Source organism: Podarcis gaigeae, assembly GCF_964106915.1.
Source record: "Podarcis gaigeae genome assembly, chromosome: 3".
In the NCBI taxonomy this organism is placed as follows: Eukaryota; Metazoa; Chordata; class Lepidosauria; order Squamata; family Lacertidae; genus Podarcis; species Podarcis gaigeae.
Window position 1 is genome coordinate 52,207,440 of NC_139680.1, and position 20,138 is coordinate 52,227,577.

General features: G+C 40.8%; 1 long non-coding RNA gene across 1 annotated transcript in view; it reads right to left on the bottom strand.

Moving 5' to 3' along the window:
* Positions 1-611: 611 nt before the first annotated feature.
* The window catches only part of LOC310841028, a 34,349-nt gene continuing 14,822 nt past the window's right edge, over positions 612-20,138 (bottom strand). The window contains exon 3 of the long non-coding RNA XR_014562268.1: positions 612-861. This is a non-coding gene — a long non-coding RNA (uncharacterized lncRNA). The remainder of the gene's footprint in view (positions 862-20,138) is intronic.

Below are 20,138 nucleotides of genomic sequence, written 5' to 3' on the forward strand. Positions count from 1 at the left end.
TTCCTCTTGCCCGAACCCCATTCATATAGATCATTTCAAAGTATGGCCATTTCAAGTCCTATAAAAACTCAGTGTGAATGCGAATGCACCGTTTGACAGCAAATTGAGTGGTCATCAGAACTTTCCCGCAATGTCTTAAATATTCATAGAGCATGAGGAAGTGCTGTGCAGTCATAAACTCCTTTTGATGTTTACATAAGAGATTGTGAAAGAACTATATATCTCACAGTCACATAGCAAATACCACAGTGCCCAAAGGGCTTCAGGCAAGCTGCTTTTCCTTGAATCTAAAGAAAAGTCTGCTAGGACCCAAGAGAAGCAAAAACCCTCACAAATGCTTGCACAGGAAGTTCATCCTAACTTGTACAGAGAGACCCCCAGCAAACTCTTCACAAAGGAGCATGAAAACATTCCCACAGACTAAGTAGCAGTGCAACTCTATACATGACTACTCAGAGGGATGTCCCACTGAGTTCAATGGTGCATGCTTCCGGGTAAGTGTGTTTCTGGGATGTGCATATAGGATGTCAGTCTTAGTCAAAGGGTCTGCCTTTCCATATACATAGCCTGAGATTTCTATTATGAATGAACAATGAAGACAGATAACAGCATTTAGAACAGTCACAGTAGATTTTTTCAGCCTCTTCTGCCTTCATGAGTTAGGAAGGCTATTTCATGGTACACATATGTTCATTTATGTAAATGTTTGTTCATCACCTTAACAATATGTGGGTGGGTGTCGCACACACACACACATATAACTGTTCCAGGCATTGTAGAAGAGGAGTTGGTAATGGCACAGGCTCTAGCCAGTCTGCACCTGCCACAGCTGGATTTGCTTCATTCAAACTGTATCTAAATCTGTGGGAGACAGACAGAGAGAGAGAGAGAGAGAGAGAGAGAGAGAGAGAATGGATAATGTAGTGAGAGATGTTAGGTAAATGAGGAAAGAAGAGTACTTGCATACAATCACTTTAACTCCCAATTTGCTGCAGCTCCCTCCTGTGGTTGGCCTGCTTTGGGTGTCCTGCATGGCAAGAACCCAGGAGGCAGTGGCTATCTGCCTTGCTGGCCTGGCTTCAGAAGATTCCCTGGGCGTTCCCCAACTATAAAAGGTGGTCCTGGCAGCAAGGCCAGGCTTGCTTGGAACATGGCTTCCCCACCCACCCTTTCTCAAGATGAGGTCTTCTGTTGAGAACATGGGTTGCTGTTGCCTAACAATTTTAGCTCACACCTAATTGGCCCTTGGTGGTGAGGATTTTGCCTTCCACCCAATAAAAGCTGTCCCAATAAAAGCTGTTTGCATTGTTAGGCATATTTACTGGTAATACATATTTCTGTCACAGCTCCAGTGGGAAAAGGCACTAGGCAAGATCTGGACCTTAAGTGAGAGCCTCACATGGGGTCTTGGGGACAATGTGTTAGTCCTTGGTCTTTGCCCTGGTTTGGGTGGGGGAGCTTTTGCCTCACAGCCCACATTTCCAGCTGGAACCATGATGCATGGCCTGCACCACAGTAGGGTTAGGCTGGCAACACCCAGCAAACAGGTTGAGGGTAGGATCAGACAGTAGGCTGCACAACCATTGAGCCTTGCCCCATGCTGAGCTAACCCCATGTACTTCTGAAATCAATGCAACTGTGGCCTATTTTTGTCTATATTTGGTCTGATTTACTCTCATTCTGCTCCTGGAGGCAAGGCATCCGTGCATATGGTGCACAGTAGTAAGTATTCACAACATACTATTCAAGAACTGGATATGATTTCCCATTTACTCTGGGTGCACTCAAAGAGCCCCTGAATATTATGGTCCTGTTCACTGGCTGCAAATTTGGGGGCCCATTTCTCTGACTTGCAGGAGGGTGGAATGTGCCTCTTGCCTTTAGCAATGATGGCATGTGTGGCTTCTTCTACTTTTATCTTAACTTTATTTCGCTATCAGGACTTCCAGGTACCCATTGGCTCATGCCATATTCTTGCTGCTGTGTCGTGAATGAAAGGCAGGCGATGGGAGAGGAAGAAGAGCTCTCTCTATAAAGTGCTTCTACCACTGCTGAACAAGGAAATAAATTCTGTCTTCACTTACCTGACCTGACTATTTCTCTTTTCAGCTTCATGGCAAGCTACAGAAGAATCATGGTGGCACGATAAGACTGGACCATGATCCTCACTTGCACATTTTTCTGTAATTCTCCCCTCACTGTGGTGGCTAATGCTCATTGGGAGTGGTAGAATAGAAGGGAGAGGAGCCAACAATAGGTGGAGACAGAGTCAATGCCAAGTGGAGCCAATTTATTTTAGTTTTGCTCCCTTTGTCCTCCTTGTTGAGTCCTACCAAGGCAATACTGAGATGGAGGAGGAATAAGCTGACAACTAGCCCCAGTGCCTGGAGTGGACATAAGTAAAGAGACAGGTGGGTGGGGACTCTGAAGACATACTGAGGTTGGTGGAACAGTGCTCCATTTGCCGTACTGGACCAGCCTCCACTATCCCCGCAGGGGTTGGATGCTGGAGGAGGAAGAAGGCCAACATTTGCCGAGTGATGCTCTGAACGCTCTGAAGAACTGGCCAAGCTGTTCCATCTTGGCTGGCTACTCAAGTGTATTATTAAAGGATACTGGGATATGTTCTCTGGCACACACTTTCAATTTTCTAGGGGAGCTGGCCAAGGGAGGAGTGGATTTGCCAGTCCCCTGAGCACATTGATATTGTAGCATTAACAACATCTAGTTTGAGAAAGGAGGAGTGGAAGAAGGATAGGTCTCTCAAATCTTGTTTCACCCCAGGGGCTTTTGGTCACTGATTGTTTCATTTTATAACTGAATAAAATAAAAAGTGAAACTTCCTTCCATAGTAGAGAGAACCTGGCTTGCTTCAATCTATAACAAAAGTAAATAAAATGCATTACAAGAGGTTGGTATGCTAATACTTTATTGACGGGCATGCCAGTTAGTTTGAGCTAAAAAAAACCCCCACCCCTGTTCCTAATAAGAAGTTACAGCAGTTTCCCCCACTGGGTTAAAACAGCTAAAACCTTCAGGATTTCCCTTGTGTTTTGAAGCAATTTACTTCTTGAAAACAAATCCCTCACTTCCTCTTCTAGCAAGGGAAAAATGTTTTATTGCTGCACTGCTTGGTTTTGCAATGGCATGCTGCCACACACACACACACACACACACACACACACACACACAAAGTTTCAATAAACACAAAACAAACTGTCAGCATGGTCATATCTGTAAAGTTAAAATGAAAAGCAGAACTTTAGCAGTGACCATTAGCTTTCACCAGGACAGTTTTTTCAAGATCTTTGTTCATGTTGAGACCACCACTGGTTCTTCACACTAGTCTTTATGGTGAATCTTCACCCATTTCTATTTTCAATTAAAAAATAAACCGTTTGGGGGCAAAATATTGCCTGGAGTATTTGTGGAATGCCTCAGTGAGTCATCTTTCCCCACTCTCTCCACTACTCCACTGCTTCCTCCTCCTTTTTTCTGGTTAGGGTTTCTTTCTCCTTCCCTAGAGTAATCCTTGCCATTCTGAGTCCACACAGTGAAGTGGCGACATCAGGTTTGGCCATATGATGATGTCACTAAGGGGGACTGATGCAAATTTAAATGGAAAGCAATGTTTCCAGAACCGGTCACAAAGATGTTTCCAGACAACTGGATTGCAGATTTTCTTCATTTTGAATAAATGAACACATTTGTTTTCTTTCACTGTAGTCTCTGAAAAATCCCTGGAAGGTGGTTGTTTGAAAATATCCCCATTCAGCAAGCAGCAGTGATTTACCTGCTAGGTGGTGAGGTAAACACCTCTGCCCCAACATGATGTCTACAACTGTGTTTTAGTCTGTAATTCTCTGTTAAACTTTTGTTCTTATTTGTTTATTTTTATTTTTATTTATACAATTTATGCACTTACTTAGTTATACCTAAGCCGTGTACAAAAAACTCAACACAATGAATAGAAAAACCAGTTAAAATTATAAAATTAGAATTCAGTTAAAATGCCTGCTAGAATAATAATAATAATAAAGCCTTCAGTAGATGCCTGTTGTTTAACTGAAAGGGGGGCTTTTTGACCTCAGCGGGAAAAGAGTTCCATAAAACTGGGCCACATGGCTCCTGGTGGATACAAACCATACATCTGAGCTATGGGGAACCACTGACAGTCACACTGCCCCCAGATACCTCCGTGATCAAGCAGGGCATGGATGGTATTCTGGACCCAAGTCGTTATAAAGGTAAAGGGACCCCTGACCATTAGGTCCAGTCATGGCTGACTCTCACTTAATTGGCCGAGGGAGCTGGTGTACAGCTTCTGGGTTATGTGGCCAGCATGACTAAGCCACTTCTGGCGAACCAGAGCAGTGCACGGAAACGCTGTTTACCTTCCCACTGGAGCGGTACCTATTTATCTACTTGCACTTTGAGGTGCTTTCGAACTGCTAGGTTGGCAGGAGCAGGGACCGAGCAACAGGAGCTCACCCCGTCGCGGCGATTCGAACCGCCGACCTTCTGATCGATGAGTCCTAGGCTCTGTGGTTTAACCCACAAGAACCTATGCTGTTATCCACTTCAAGAATTACTTTCCAAACTGAAAAGTGGGCTCAAATATATCTTAAGGAAATTAATAACCACATTCAGGAAGGCTTAGCTCATATAAAAGATGAAAGGGAAAATTACGTATTTCAAAAAACAAAATACAGGTCTGCTGATGAAACTTAGTCCCGTTTTTTGTGGCAACCCTGTGTTTTCCGTAATATTCTATATGCATGGATTTTGCTACTTTATTTTTTCCTTTAAGAACATATTGTATGTTACCGAAGCCTCTAAACACCAAAGCCAACTTCACCAAATTACTGTGCAAAAATATTAGAGATTAATAGAGCTGATGTCTTAAATTTCCACCAAATTGTTTTTGCTCAAATGACATAATTTAACATTATATTTTCAAAACTGCATATTACATAAAAGTCCGAGATATACCTCTGAGAGTAGTTCAGAGCTGCCCAGCTCTAACCGAGGTGGGATTTAATGCATTGTGTTTTCAGTTCAGAGCGGGGCTGGTTCTTTTACCATTCTAGTTTGTCTGCTCCTAAAAATCACCAGTGAAGAGTTTCACTAACCAAATATTTGTTTGCAGAAAAACGCTATTTGCTGGCGTTTGCATAATTGACCACAGTAATTATAGAGAAAGCTATTTGTGTGTTATTTATAATTCTGCTGGATAGCTTGTTTTGGCAATATATAAAATCTAAGTCTTTAATCCACAAGAAACATGTTTTCCAAAGCCTATTTTGAAAATTATGGGGGGTTTTGGGGGGGGGAGGGGAGGAACTTGCAGTTCCTCATATATTCCATAAACTATACAGTTCTTACTTAGTACTTTGAATTTTAAGGAACTAGATAGCTGTGAGTGTTGAATGGCAGTTTATTGAGGCAGCCTATACACAGGTAATGTGAGCTACCATCACTGCCCAATCAATGTGCCTTAGCAATGACCTGGATGGGCTATATCCAAAGGTGAGAAGGTCATTCAAAATGTCAACAAGGCCAGCTGGAAAGCTTGGATGTAGACAACATCAACTCATTAATAGACTTAAGGCTATATTCAACAGTCATATGGTACGAATTTTGGTTACCATACTAACCTAGACCAAATTCAAACCAGTGACCTAGGGCTGAAAGACTCCATATCATATTGCCACCCCCCTGGGCCATTCAGACTTTGCAATTGTAGCTTTTAATGCTTGGTTAGGAATTCATGCAAGAGACTAAGAAAATTAAAGCTGTCTACTTCCCTGGTAGTAAGGAAGCAGACCCCCTCCCAAAAGTAGACTCATTTAGAAAGACATATGGAACTTGTCAAGTTTTTGATATTGCTTTTGGATTTTGCTATTGAAGATACCTTAAACTCCACAGATTGGAGAGAAGAATAGTATTTTCTCTGTACACCAGTCATTTTGGGAACAGATTTCTTTCTTTCTGAATTAAAATGAATTACTAATGTTTTAGTAGCCGTGTTGGTCCCATAAATTAAGACACATAAACCAAAAAGTGCACTCTTATTATTCCATTGTGTTAAAAAATGCTTACTCCAAGGGAAGGGTGCATAGTTTCAGAAGTCCAAATATGGCAGCTAAGATTCCAAAACACATGGTCCTTTCTTCATAATGTAGTTTGCAGCAGGTTTACTCAGATGTCCCATTAACTTCAATGAGCCTCACTCACTAGTAAATGTGTATAGGAATGCAGCCATATTCTCTCAGTGGAATCAATATCTTATTTTAATTCCTTCCTACTCCATGTAGATGCCATTTTATAGCATTTGACAGATGTAAAAGATAGAATATATATATGCTAGGCTTCCTCACTGTTTTTATTGTTGTTCTTGTCATTTCCAATTTTTACTTGGGACCGTTGGTCTGAATGGAATTTTATTCTGTTATTATTGTTGTTTATTGAATTTATATACCGCCCTATACCCAAAAGTCTCAGGGCAGTTCACAGCATAAAATCAAAATATAAAACCACCAAATACATAATCAAATTTAAATGTAAAAACATGAGCAAATCCTGAATTTATCACAATCCACTAACCCACCTTTGAGAAGTGACAGTGTCCCACCATTTCTTCTGAAAGCCACCACCACCATTCCCCTCTGTTGCAGGATGTTCCTCTTTGTTGAAGCCCCCTAAGCTTGCTGGCTATCCACATGTGAGGTGGAGAACACCAGGTAGTCTCCAGTGTAGGATTTCTGCTTGTGCAATGGAATGTTCTCCCATTCTCCTTCTCCTGTGCACCCCCAAAATCATCTCTAGGGGTTCCCCCAACCCTCTAGAGCAGATTTGGAGAGTGTGCAGGGTGCAGAAAAGTGGAGAAATTCTTGTTGCACAAGCGAAAATCCTTGTACTGTCGGGATGCATTCACCGCATATTGCCCACTGTCCCATTCCCAGCACTGAAGTATGGTCCAACTTCTAGTATGCTTGGCTTCTGAACATGGAATGAGTGGGTACTGTCTTTTCCTTCATCTCAAGCAGCAAAATGTCTTGGAACAACCCTGGGTCTCTGGGAATGTGATGCCTATGAATAGTTGGATTAAGCTGTGAAAATTAAATTTGGGCCACCGGGAAATCCGGGGAGAATCCTGTGTGTTGTATTTTGCTCGTTGCACCAATTCCACCCCCACAGTTCTGCAAGGTGAAGATGGAAAATCGGCATAGCTCCTGCAAGTCACCTTGTTCACAGGCCATCATGAGGCTAAGGCTTCAGAAACATTATGTGTGTACAAGGTCACAACAAACACCTCAGTAGTTCCAATGTGAGATAAACTGCAGAACTTTCCATTTCTTTGTAGGACAGAAAGGCTTGGCTTCAGGTTGTTTGTTTTAATTTGTTTGTCAGTTAATCTAATTTGCTGATTATTTAAACAGGAATTTAATTCTTACTGATGCATGGGAGCTTGTCTGTTGCAAGAGAAAGTATTTGCAGCTGTCATGCCTGCCAGCTTCTGTTTGGACACTAAAGCAGACTTAACTAATTAGGAGAGCTTTCCATCTGGTAAACTCTGTGTGAGTACAGCTCAGAGCCAAGTTCTGAACCACGGCTGCTACTGGTCAACTGACATAGGCCAAAAAGAGGTAGAATGGAAGCTCCTGTCATTTCTTTCTGATATAAGACCACATGAAGAAATGCGGGAGTTAGATACTGTAAACAGCATACATCCGCAGGATAATAAGTGCTATATCACTTTCACCATATGCAAATCATGTAAAGGATCACATCCAGGTTCATTTGCCATTACATGAATCACTATTCTCTCCCTCTAATAAAAAGCCCATGTGCTGTTGACAGGACTGTAGCCAAAGCAGGACCATTGAGGAACAAGGGAGAGATAACAGTGTTCTTGGGTGAACTCCATTTTGGAAGTACTTTTTAAAAAGACACCCAATAGAACAAAGAAGATAAAACAACAGCCGCCCAGTGAGGTCTGAGGATACTCAATAGTCACAGGCTATCAGTTGGAAAAGAAACAGCTCCCTGTTTGTGGACTGCTCTCCTCAGTGAGGTTTGCCTGGCGCCTTCATTATACACCTTTAGGCACCAGGCAAAAATGTTCCTCTTTCTCAAATTTCCAAATGGGGCTGAAGCCAAGTGATAATGATGTATACAAGACCACATAGTGCTCAGAGAAAGCACAGGTAGAACTGCACTGAGCCAGGGCTACATTAGCAGTCCAGGTTAGTTCCTGCATGGTTGATTATTCCTGCATATACAAAAATAAAAGAAAAATCTTTGCTGTAGAAATGTAGCATGTGGGATGGAGAGCAATCTATTCTAGATGTCTTCCTGACATACTAGATTTCCACATACAAGGAATTTCCCACAGGGGAAGCATTTCTTTAAACAAACAAACCTTCTTTGCATGCTGAAGCAGTTTAGTCTCAGGGTGGGGATTTTACCGGTAGTATAGATCAACTCAAATGCTATAATAGTGGACTTCCAGTTTGAAATCTATTTATAAAGCAAACATTAATATGCATTGCCTTCTGTGTTTAGAAAACCATTATGTCAACGCCAAAACATTTTATTTTAGAATCAGAGGATAAAAGTGCTGATAAACAGTATGCTAATCATATTTGTGGAGAAGTAAACAAGTCAGCTAAAGGGTGACCTCACTCAAAGGGATGTGGTTTGGATACTATATGTAACACCCTACACTGAGTAAATAAAATAGCCCTAATAGCAGGAGTAAGAAATGCCTAACCGCAATTTGCATGTTACCAACAAACTTGATTACACTTGCTGCTTGATCCCATTTGGAAGAAAGTCCTGATGTGATCAGTTGGATTTAAGGGCAAATAAGAGTAATTAGAAAATAAATAAACTAGTATATAAATAAATCAAAAGACAAGAGGCTTAAAGCTAGAGTTTACAGAAGGTCCCCAGTTCTCCAAATTCAACATCTAATTTCAAATGCATTTTGCCTTAACTGAAAAGTTTCAAGTCACAACTGAAGGTTTGTCAGGTGAATAATAAGCCATAATGTAGTCATAGAACAGTGGTATCTCTTAGGGACGGGCATTTGTGGCCTTAGTATCAAGACAAATCAAAGTCAAAGTGTGATGTCAAACTTAGCGCCCCTAAAAAGCCACAGTGTTATGTTGTTCTGTTTCTGTGACCCATATGTTAACATAGCTGTATGCCTTCCTATATCTCTTGACTTTAACCAACTAAGTTTTACTCAAAGTTGGTTCACTGAAATTAATCGACCTAAATTAGTCATCTCCATTCATTTCATTGAGTGTATTCTGAGTATGATTAACAATAGATAGAACACACACTGTTTCCCTAGATCACATCTTATTAGGCAACCAGTGGACATCTTTTAAGTGACTGTCATTAACAGCAGAACAGACTATGCTGTGTGTTGTATTATTTTCTATTCTTATCTCTCATTCATGGGATACAGTTAATCTATTTTCTGTGCAATATTTTAATCTGCATCTGGCTACCCATAAAACCATTGTTTAAAAAACCCAATAGGCTTCATTTCCTTGCAAAAATTTATTGTAGGAAGAGGAAGACTAATTTATTTTACTAGTGGAAATGGTCACCCTTGTGTCTCCAAAACAACAAAAATCTCATAGAAGCATTCCCCTTAAGTAAACAAATAAGGCTGCAATCCTATCCACTCTTTCCCAGGAGTAAGTCCCATTGAATTCATTGGTCTTACTTCTGAGTAGACATACACACATAGGATTGTGCTGTTAAAGTATTAGTGATGATGTGCCACTTAATGGTGATATTTTATCCCACTTCAGTGTAATTCCCCAAGGCAACTTTGATATATCTCATCATTCATGACAATTTGTAAGTGGGAGCTCATTCTCAAGATGAAGGATTTCTCCCTCTAGTTTATTCATGGTTGTCTTCATTTTTCCGGTATTCTAATTTTTCCATTGATTAATTAAAATCATTCTCGCTCCACAAACTTAGCTAAAAGAGAGAAAGGGAAAGGAAAGGAAGGGTAAGCATAAATGCCAAAACATATTTTTTTCTCAGGGTTTTCACACAGCTCTAATTCACACTGCAGTCACACACCAGGATGTGTCTGAAAGAAGTTTGGCATTTCCTGCTTATGAGTGCTTGGAATGCCTAACCTCTGAGATGTCAAGAAGTCAAGTGGGTCATGGGTACAAGGCCTGATCCACAGGTTATGTTTTTGTGGTTTGCAGATATGAAGCACGTAAACAGCCCTTTGATGGTTTAGGTTTGATAGATTACACAGTTTAAGGAAACCACCAGATTAGCTTGTGGGTGTTTCTGAAAACGAATGGCGTATTTTGCGTTCCTGACTTCAAGGGAATATTGTAGTTCGTAATGAAAACAAAACAAAAGGCATAAAATAAAAAGGGAGGCATATTGGAGCAGGCATTAGATAACGGAGCAATACCTCATCACAACTACAGTTGAGGAATGGGGTTCTGTTAATCCTTTCACATTTTTATGTGTATATTTGAATTCCCCTCTTGTAAAGGTGGCCATCAAAACAGATTCAACATTGCAATGAGACATGTCTCAGATATTGTTACACCCAACTGAGACTTTAGGAGCACCCCAGGTGCCTGTGTGTAACTAGCTCTCAATTCATTTCCCTGGGGAAGGAATAAAGCTTGCACATATGAAGGTGAAACAAGAAAGGAGATGCACACAGGACTGCACCTTCCATTGAAATAAATGAAGAAGCCTCGTTTTGGGGAATTTCATATGCACATTGGAGTTTCTGCACTCTCAAGAGATTGCTGAATCTGAATAGAGATGTTTGATGCAACCATGTGGTTGCATTCTATGGTTTTGGAAATTTTTTTGCCTTAAAACGGTGCTCATACATAAAACACCGTGGGAATGAATCTTCAAGGCACTGCCTTTGCTGGATACACACCCACTTCAAGCACTTCTGTCCCATGTCAGTCAGATGATATTTTTCTCATACATCAACTACTGAGAAGTTTGCTTTTTTAAAAAATATTCCGTAAAAGAACACTGGGCTGCAGATTACCAGCCTCTATCAAATGCCCATTGCTATTTGTGTGCCATGCACAGTTCTTTCACATACAGACTAAGGGCACATACCATGGGTTGAAATTGTAAGGACTTTATTGTACTCAATATAACTATCTAATCACAACAAGCAATATATTGATTTGACTGCCCCTGTATTGATCTCCTTTAGGTTATAGATGGAGGAAGGAAAGAGAGGGAGACTGCATACACACTCCCTTTTATGCTTCATCCAGCACATTCCCACCATGGTTTGGGAAATGGTGAACATGCTGTTATCCACAATTAATATCTATTTTGTCATTTCTTGTGCTATATGACTTTGGATGCATTTTTATTTTGAGAATTAACTAAGAGGGACAACCATGAGGTGTTGTTGTTGTTGTTGTTTGGAGAAAAGGTGGGATATAAATGCAATAAAAATGATAAATAGAGAGTAAATAAGTCCCAATGAAAATCATGCACAAGGCTGGAATGTGAAGGTCTTAGGAGGCCAATGCTTCTTCTGGTTCAGTAATCAGCACTGGTAGGAGCGAAAAGTATTCACTCCAGCCTAGAAATTGTCCATCCTTTACCTCATGCTAAATAGGCCTTATCTCATACCAAAAAACCATGGGAACAAGATGGAGCTCTGACAAAAACATCCATGATAGATGACAAATTTATGAGCCTCTTTTAAAATTACCCCATTACCTGGCCTGTGTTCTGGCTTGCCAAGAAAGGAAAAGCAGCTCTAGCTTTGTGCTCTGAGGTAAGTTCAGCCAGACAACTCATTTCTTGCCTTTTCTGTCAGTTATTGAAGGCCATTCTATACCAGCAGATATCTATATCTTTCACTTTAGATAGGGGCATGTTGAGGGCTGGATTTTTCTTATTCTGAAACACCTGCCTAACTTTATGCTATGAATTTATTTTATTGTGATTTTAATTTATGTCAGCCACCCTGAGTGGGGCATAAGCCTCAGAAAAACAGGGTAGAAATCTTGGGAGGAAATAAATAAAATTTACTTCAAGGCTTCAAATACACTCAAGAGCCTCCTGTTTTCTCCCCCAGAAGAGCATAATCAAGTGTCGTTCTTGTTGTTTTTCACATGACTTTTCATGACCTTCTTCACTCTTTCCTGGAACTTGAATAATATTTCTAAATGTTACTTCCCAACATGGTAATTATGATGTCTTATTTGCCTTTGCCTTCGTTTTAATAATACCAATGCTTCATCTTTGTGGGAAGTGCCTTCACATAGAAAAATCTTCACCACTCCTTCAACATACAGAAATCTAATAAGCCTATATAATTTTTTTTACCATTTAGAACCGAGCTACTCATGATGCTAATCAAAGGGAGCTGGTAGAAATGTGCAGGATGTGTATTTTGTTCCCCGGGGAGTTAAAAAAACAACAACCCTCCATCTTCATCCTATCACAGAGATCTTCCAGCTGAGGTCAATGGGAGTTTCATCACTTTATCACTTGACCAATAATAGGATTAGACCCCTGGGCAGTATGTGGCATAAAAAGGGTTTTGGTCATAGAACTCAAAGTTAGAATAGCATTAGAAACTGTCCTACTGTGTTAGCATCTATCACATCAATACTACACACAAGTCTTTAGTTCCTAAGTAAGCATTACTTTTTATCCAGTCAGGTCATATAGATAGTTCCTTTATTTATAGGAGAGCACAGAAGTGTTATTATAGGTCTAAAGCCTCAGCGCCTAGGACTTGCCGATCGAAAGGTCGGCGGTTCGAATCCCTGTGGCGGGGTGCGCTCCCGCTGCTCGGTCCCAGCGCCTGCCAACCTAGCAGTTCGAAAGCACCTCCGGGTGCAAGTAGATAAATAGGGACCGCTTACCAGCGGGAAGGTAAACGGCGTTTCCGTGTGCGGCTCTGGCTCGCCAGAGCAGCGATGTCACGCTGGCCACGTGACCCGGAAGTGTCTCCGGACAGCACTGGCCCCTGGCCTCTTGAGTGAGATGGGCGCACAACCCCAGAGTCTGTCAAGACTGGCCCGTACAGGCAGGGGTACCTTTACCTTTACCTTTATAAATATTTTAATTATTTATTTTTCATTTTAAAAAGACTTAGGACTTTGAAATTTCAAATACAGTGGAATCTTGGTTCTTGAACACCTTGGTACTTGAACATTTCAGCTCCTTAATGCCAAAATCCTGAAGTAAGTGTTCCAGTTTTTGAACATTTTTCAGATGCCAAATGTCTGATGTGGTTGTTGGCTATTGTTTCCAGGGCGCCTGCGCCAATCAGAATCTGTGCCTTGGTTTTCAAACATTTTGGAAGTGAAACGGACTTCCGGAACAGATTATGTTTGAGAACCAAGGTACCACTGCATACAATATACTATGGCAGTCACACTATATGCTCAGTTAGAAAGCAGTGGCTTGCTTTGTACACATTAGAAGTGGATTATGCAACATATTTTTACGGGGGGATGTCACTGCAAGGTGGAGTCCCCCCTTTCTTTATTCATGATTATAAATGTATAAATGTCACACAGTGGGAAATGGTATATGTGCACTGAACACTGGTATATGTGCCCCTGGATGCAATAATGCTATTTTATTGCAATACACACAAAAGGGAAACAGAAAGGTCCATGGCTATTACTAGCTCAACTCTTTCCCATATCAACATTTTATATAATAATGACTTGCAGCCTGAAAATCCCACAGAAGATAAAAATAACACATGGGTTTGGATCCTAAGCCTTGATTCAATAAATGAAAGGGCTCCTTACATTCAAGGAAGGCTTTCAGTCCATGGTGGATCCAACTGGCAGAAGGATAGAGAAAATTTCCACTCATTCCCCTCTTCCTCTGAAGCATCTCTCCTCCATTGTTGGTAGAGAGATACTCCCACTGGTGGAAAGAAATCTGAACTCCAAGTGTCGTATTCAACTAAGTTGAGTAGACCCATTGAAATTACCAGACTTAACTTCATCATTTATCATTAATTAAAACGGGACTACTCTGAGTTAAACTTAGTGGAACCTTCCATGTACTTTAGGAGAAAGCTCCCAAGAGGCATCACCCTAAACATCAGTGCCTTTGTGAAATCAAATACTAATTTTCACTCTTATAATTACATGCCCAGCATTTTTCATGCCTCGTGCTACAAAAAGGGTGAACACGACCATTCTTGACAGCCTCGGAAGCAAAGGATCAAGAAGCAAAGGATCAAGAAGAGGTGAGCAACAGCCAGCACAGCCATTTCAATTCAATGTATGTATCACTTCACACTGCCGTAAATAGCCCTGAAGCTATTTACAGGGACAACAGCACACAATAATCAATGAAAGTCCACTTACAGTGAAACAAATATACTAAAAGTATTTGTCTGCAAAAATCACCCAACAACATAAATAATCACCCCATCATCATAAGGATGAAAATAACAAAATACATAATGAAAAGATTGATCATTGACACTGTCCAAATGATTGGGAGAATAGAAATATCTTTGCCTGGTGCTGGAAGGATGACAAAATCAAGCTTTGAAATATAATTTTCTTTCAATGGTCTTATATCCTTCTCTTCCTCCTCCTATTATTGTTAGTAATAGTATATTAAACAAGTTATTGGTTTATTATACAAAAAGTTCTTCAAGTGATTTACAACATATTTAAATACAAAAGCATAAGTAACAGTATGTTATGATATGAACACATTTACACAAAAGCATGTGCAATTCAGTAAAAGCAATAATACCCCCCTCGCCCCATTGCAGGAGCAGAAAGCTTTAGCAGCACACAAGCTAGGAATGTCATCATTGTCTATCAAAAACCTGAGGGGAAATGTTAAGTTTTTACCTGATGAATATCAGTGGGAGCAGTGAACGGCTAACAATATAAATGAATAAGATGATCATAAATTACAATTAAAATAAATAAAAACATCATTCACACAACCAGAGGAGCCAACTCTTAGGGGCTGTGGGGGCTTTCACCACCACAATAAAATATTTGATGGGGCTAGCCCCCCACAAAGTTGATGGGAGTCTCCATCAAATGGTGTTTGTGCACTGCATCATGTGATCGATTATGCAGGGTGGGGCTTACCTAGGCCCCCACAATATTTTATTCAAGTTGGCACCACTGCACAAAATTGTAACAAAACTGCCACAGAGGTAGAAGATTTAGGGTTCATCTATATGTCCACTTGTCTCATACCTAGAAAGCACGGTTTTATACTTGACCCCCCCTGATTCTTTCCCAAGGAAAACCTGCTCTTTAGTTCTAAATTGGAGCAAACATCAATCCAGAGAAAACCCAGAGCGATTTTCCCCAGGAGAAAGGAGCTGAACAAAAGGAAGTATGGATGAGCCCTTAATAATTACATTCCAAAGGCCTTGAAAGGTTTTTTAACTGTGCCTATGTATTGCTAACATGTGGGGTAGCCAAACTTGCAATTCCACACCCACAGCGCCTAGTGCAAAGGGTGCCACCGCCACATAGACCAAAAAGGTTATTTGGGCAACTTCTATTTGTAATGGGAAATCAAATTATTTAGTTACAGATAGGTAGCCGTGTTGGTCTGCCATAGTCAAAACAAAAAAAATTCCTTCCAGTAGCACCTTAAAGGCCAACTAAGTTAGTTATTGGTATGAGCTTTCGTGTGCATGCACACTTGAAGAAGTGAGTATCTGAAGAAGTGTGCATGCACATGAAAGCTCATACCAAGAACTAACTTAGTTGGTCTTTAAGGTGCTACTGGAAGGAAATTTTTTTTGTTCAAATTATTTAGTTTGTTTGTGAGATATACAACTGGCTGGATATTGTTTTTCATTCAGGCTGATGGGAAAGTTTGTGTCACAAAATTAAATTGCAAGAGGCACATGAGGCTTTGGCCTTGAAAAATGTGCTGTCTCCCCAATTGCTTTCCTGAATGTGGCCAAGTATCAAAGAGCAACATCTGCCCTCATTTTAGCTTTAACAGCAAGATGTTGCTTTAGGGTGGTTCTTTAAGATGATCGCTGCCTTCAGGCTTAGTTAAGGCTTTGAACTATGTAGATGCTTGCTGTTCAAAGCCTTTCTTCTCTGCTTCCCCACCCCCTCAGAAAAAGCAGAAGCTAACAGTTGCCATATTTTTCACTTTTACATCCAGATGCACTGCCCCACCTTTCATATCCTCTCTCTCTTCTCTTCTCTTCTCTTCTCTTCTCTTCTCTTCTCTTCTCTTCTCTTCTCTTCTCTTCTCTTCTCTCTTACCTACCCACCCGGCTTCTGCAACCAGTCTCGTAAAACTATCAACCAAACACAACTGAATGTCACATACACACACACTTAAAAATAACATTGTCACCTTGGCTTCTTTCTTGTTATCTGGTTGACAGGAAGCAGTTAATAGAAACAATGTGCGCTGCCACTTAAAAAGAATTGGGAATTTTAAAAAAAGAAATCTATCAGACGCAAAAATATTTTGTGCTTAACAGAGACATGCATCACACACAGAGAAAGACACACACACACACACACAGAGAGAGAGAGAGAGAGAGAGAGAGAGAGAGAGAGAGAGAGAGAGACATAAAGAGTTTAGATCTGAGTTTTAAGTAGGTGGAAAAGTATATGACATTGTTGCAATAATTTTGCTCCATGCCAGCGGCAGGGGAATGTGATCCACCACTAGGTATGTTTTCACAAAGGGTTTGGAAAATATTTGAGCAGGGCCTCTTGTACAGTATGCCATTTTTACAATCTAAGTTTTTCTTGGAGGCTACTTTCCGTGTTGGTGCTACTTAAAATTTTGAGATGTGAAGGTTGGATACAGGAAGTGGGGGTGGTGGGGGCTCTATATTTTCCAAGGCTCAAAAGAGAGAGAGAGAGAGAGAGAGAGAGAGAGAGGGGGGGGGGGGAAGGAAGGGGAGACTTATTTTTTAATGGTAGAAAAATTGAAATGATTCTTTTGCAGGCAGGGAAATACAGAAGTAAAATAATTTTAAAGACTATATAAAATAATGCTCCTTCCCCTAATAATATGGTTCAGGCTCCCATTCCTGCCAGAACACAGTTGAGTGGGGCCCTGTCAGTGTGCCAGCCAACCTGCCAACTCTTCTACACTCCAAGCCTACTTCTCTCATCCCTAGGTATGGACTGGATGGATCTTGATGCCTCCCCACCCCCCAGTTACATGCCATATTTGGACTTCCCCTGAAGACACGGGTGTAAACACAGGGCCTAGGTACATTGTCTGCTTTTCAGATCTTTGCTTGATTAGTGTCAAGGTCTGGAAAGAGTTTTTGGGAATTTGGTTGAATAAAATTAGAAACTCCATGACTGAGAATTCTGAGAGAGGTTTTCAAGTGTGTTCTCCTGAAGGTGCTTTGAAACCTTATTCAGAGCTTTTCCTAATTACACACAGGTCTCAAAAGCAGTCAATAAGCCTAGGGATGTTGTGTGGGGGACTTGCATGCTTGCTTCCACCACCTCATCTATTTCTTTTACACGTTGTTCATTCTGCTGAATGCCTCAACATGGCTCCTTTCGATGCTTCCTTTAAGTTTTGAGATGAGGTCTTTGCAAGGTGTCCTCAGTGGGACCCAGTCCACACCGCCTTTCAGGGGGAGAGGACAAAATGGGCAAAGAGTGGTGCTCCATAAGTTTTGATTTCACTTTGGAAACCAAAGTGAGTGCTGCTGTTGAGTGCAGACCATTTTCCTTCCCCTCTGCTTTTGCCTTGTCTTACCCTCCACTGCATAGGAATCAGGTGTGATAGGTGAGGAACAGCTGGTTTGCACTGCAGACATGCCAGGGTTGCCCATTGCTTTTCATAAAAAAGAACAGATGCTCATTAAGGTGTGGAAAGGCAACCACTGCTCTGCTTTCCTATGGAAGACACCATTGCCTTCTGATGTCAGCTATAGATACACAGTTTCCATTTACAGAACTATTTGAAAGCATTTAAAAAAACAAAAACATATGAGTGTCTCTAGATCCCCTGCACACTTTACAAGCTGTAAGTTACATTAGCATGAGAATCGGTCATGCTGGGAATTTATGTAGAAAACACAGATCTTGGGCCATACTGACCTGCCAAGTTAAACCTTCATTTGTTTGCAATAACCATGTTGTGTAATTCCAGAAGCATGGAAGAAATATTACCCAGCCTCCAAACCATCTCATTAGCAAATGTGCTAACAGGAAGACTTTTCCACTGGGTTTAACACCTTGCTCCCAACAGCTTTAAACAAGGAAAGTGAGAAGGTGACACACAAAATGACTTGCTGGACAAAGGTTAAGATTTGAATGTTCTAGGTTTTGATTACTGAAAGACTATTTCAGCACCTTATCCTTTCAACTAGCCATCTTCAAATATCTAATGGGCTGTAACATGGCAGACGGAGCAGGCTTGTTTTCTCCTGCTCCGGAGAGTAGGACCCAAACCAATGGATTCAAGTTACAAAAAAGAACATTCCAACTAACCATCAGGAAGAGCTTTCTGACAGTAAGAGCTGTTCAACAGTGGAACAGATTCCCACAAGAGGTGGTAGAATCTCCTTCCTTGGGGGTTTTTAAGCAAAGGTTGGATGGCCATCGGTCATGTGTGATCTAGTTGACATTCCTTCATTGCAGGAGGCTGGACTCGATGACTCTTGGGGTCCCTTCCAACTGTACAATTCTGTGATTCTATGATGATTGACCTATTCAAAAATCCAGTTCCCACACAGAATTAGAATATCATGGGAATGGCTGGCCCTCCCCGTCCAACATGCCCTTCCAGCCAACCTGCTTTCCTCCCCACATTAGAGAGCAAAACATCTGCTCTGGACAGCCTGGTTTACTTCTGGAGGTTTCTCGTAATTTTAAACTCTGCTCATGTAGTATAGTTATGGACAATGGGGATGGGTGGTTGGAGCAAGGTGGCTGGATAAATAGACAACTACTTGATCCTCTGCTTGTCCTGTTCTAGAATATACTAGAAGAGTCTATCCATGGCTTCAGTTTGTTTTGGAGGGAATAAAGTCTACTTCCAATGTAATATATTCTTCCTCAGGTATTCTTCTGACACAAAAAAATGGCCCTCGGTTTTCTGTTTATGGTTATAGTTGCCTCACTATACCTAGCTCTCTATACCTGCATAGAATTTCAGACGGACTTTTGTGAGAAAGAATGTTGAATGCCATTTTATTATTCCTCAGTAATACTTATACCCTACTTAATATGCAAAACCTTAACCTGTCTTGAGGAAAACAAAATAAGATCACTTTTTAAAAATCTATAAGCAATACAAAGAAATACATCAATAAAAAGTTCAATAAACATTCAGCAAAGCATCAAAAAAATAATAAAACAGAGTAGTTTGATGAACCTTTAGAAGACACATTTTATAGGTAAATCTAGAGTGGGCCACAAAGAAGCAAAAGAATAGCCAATAATTTATTGGTGGCTTTTTGAAGAAAAGAGAGCAAATATGGCATTCCCATGACTGCAACGGTCTTTGTAAACAGGAACAAGATTTTCATACACTATCTCAGGGAACATATAAATCCATTCCTTTAGAGAACATTAACACGTAAATCACAGTCACGCTCATTTGAGGGTGGAGGTTACTATTTAACCAGAACTCTGTGTGCATCATCATGAACAAGACAGAACGCTGTTTTGGCAAGCAGAAACGCTGCACATGTTGTTTTGAGTCCACAGTGGCTTCCAACGTGAAGCACAATTCTTTCAATTTTCTGTGGTGGCCGAGACTGTATTACTAACAGGAGGGCTCATGAAAGGGAGAGGAAATGAAAAGAACAGAAAGAGCTTAACATGACCCAAGCTGGAATTTTAGCAGGATGGCCAAACGGTGGGTCTTGTTAGTCAGTGCACAATGTGTTCTATTAATAATGATACACAAACTATCATTTTGGAATGGTGTTAAGTTAGTACTAATAAAGTGAAATGGATACCTGTCCTGGAATCATAGAATCACAGAATTGAAGAGTTGGAAGTGACCCTGAGGGTCTCTTGTGGACATCCAAGGAAGCGGAAGATTCAGGAGCCAAAAGAAAATACTTATTCACACATCAGATAATTAAACTTTTGAATTTGCTCCAGCAGGCAGTGATG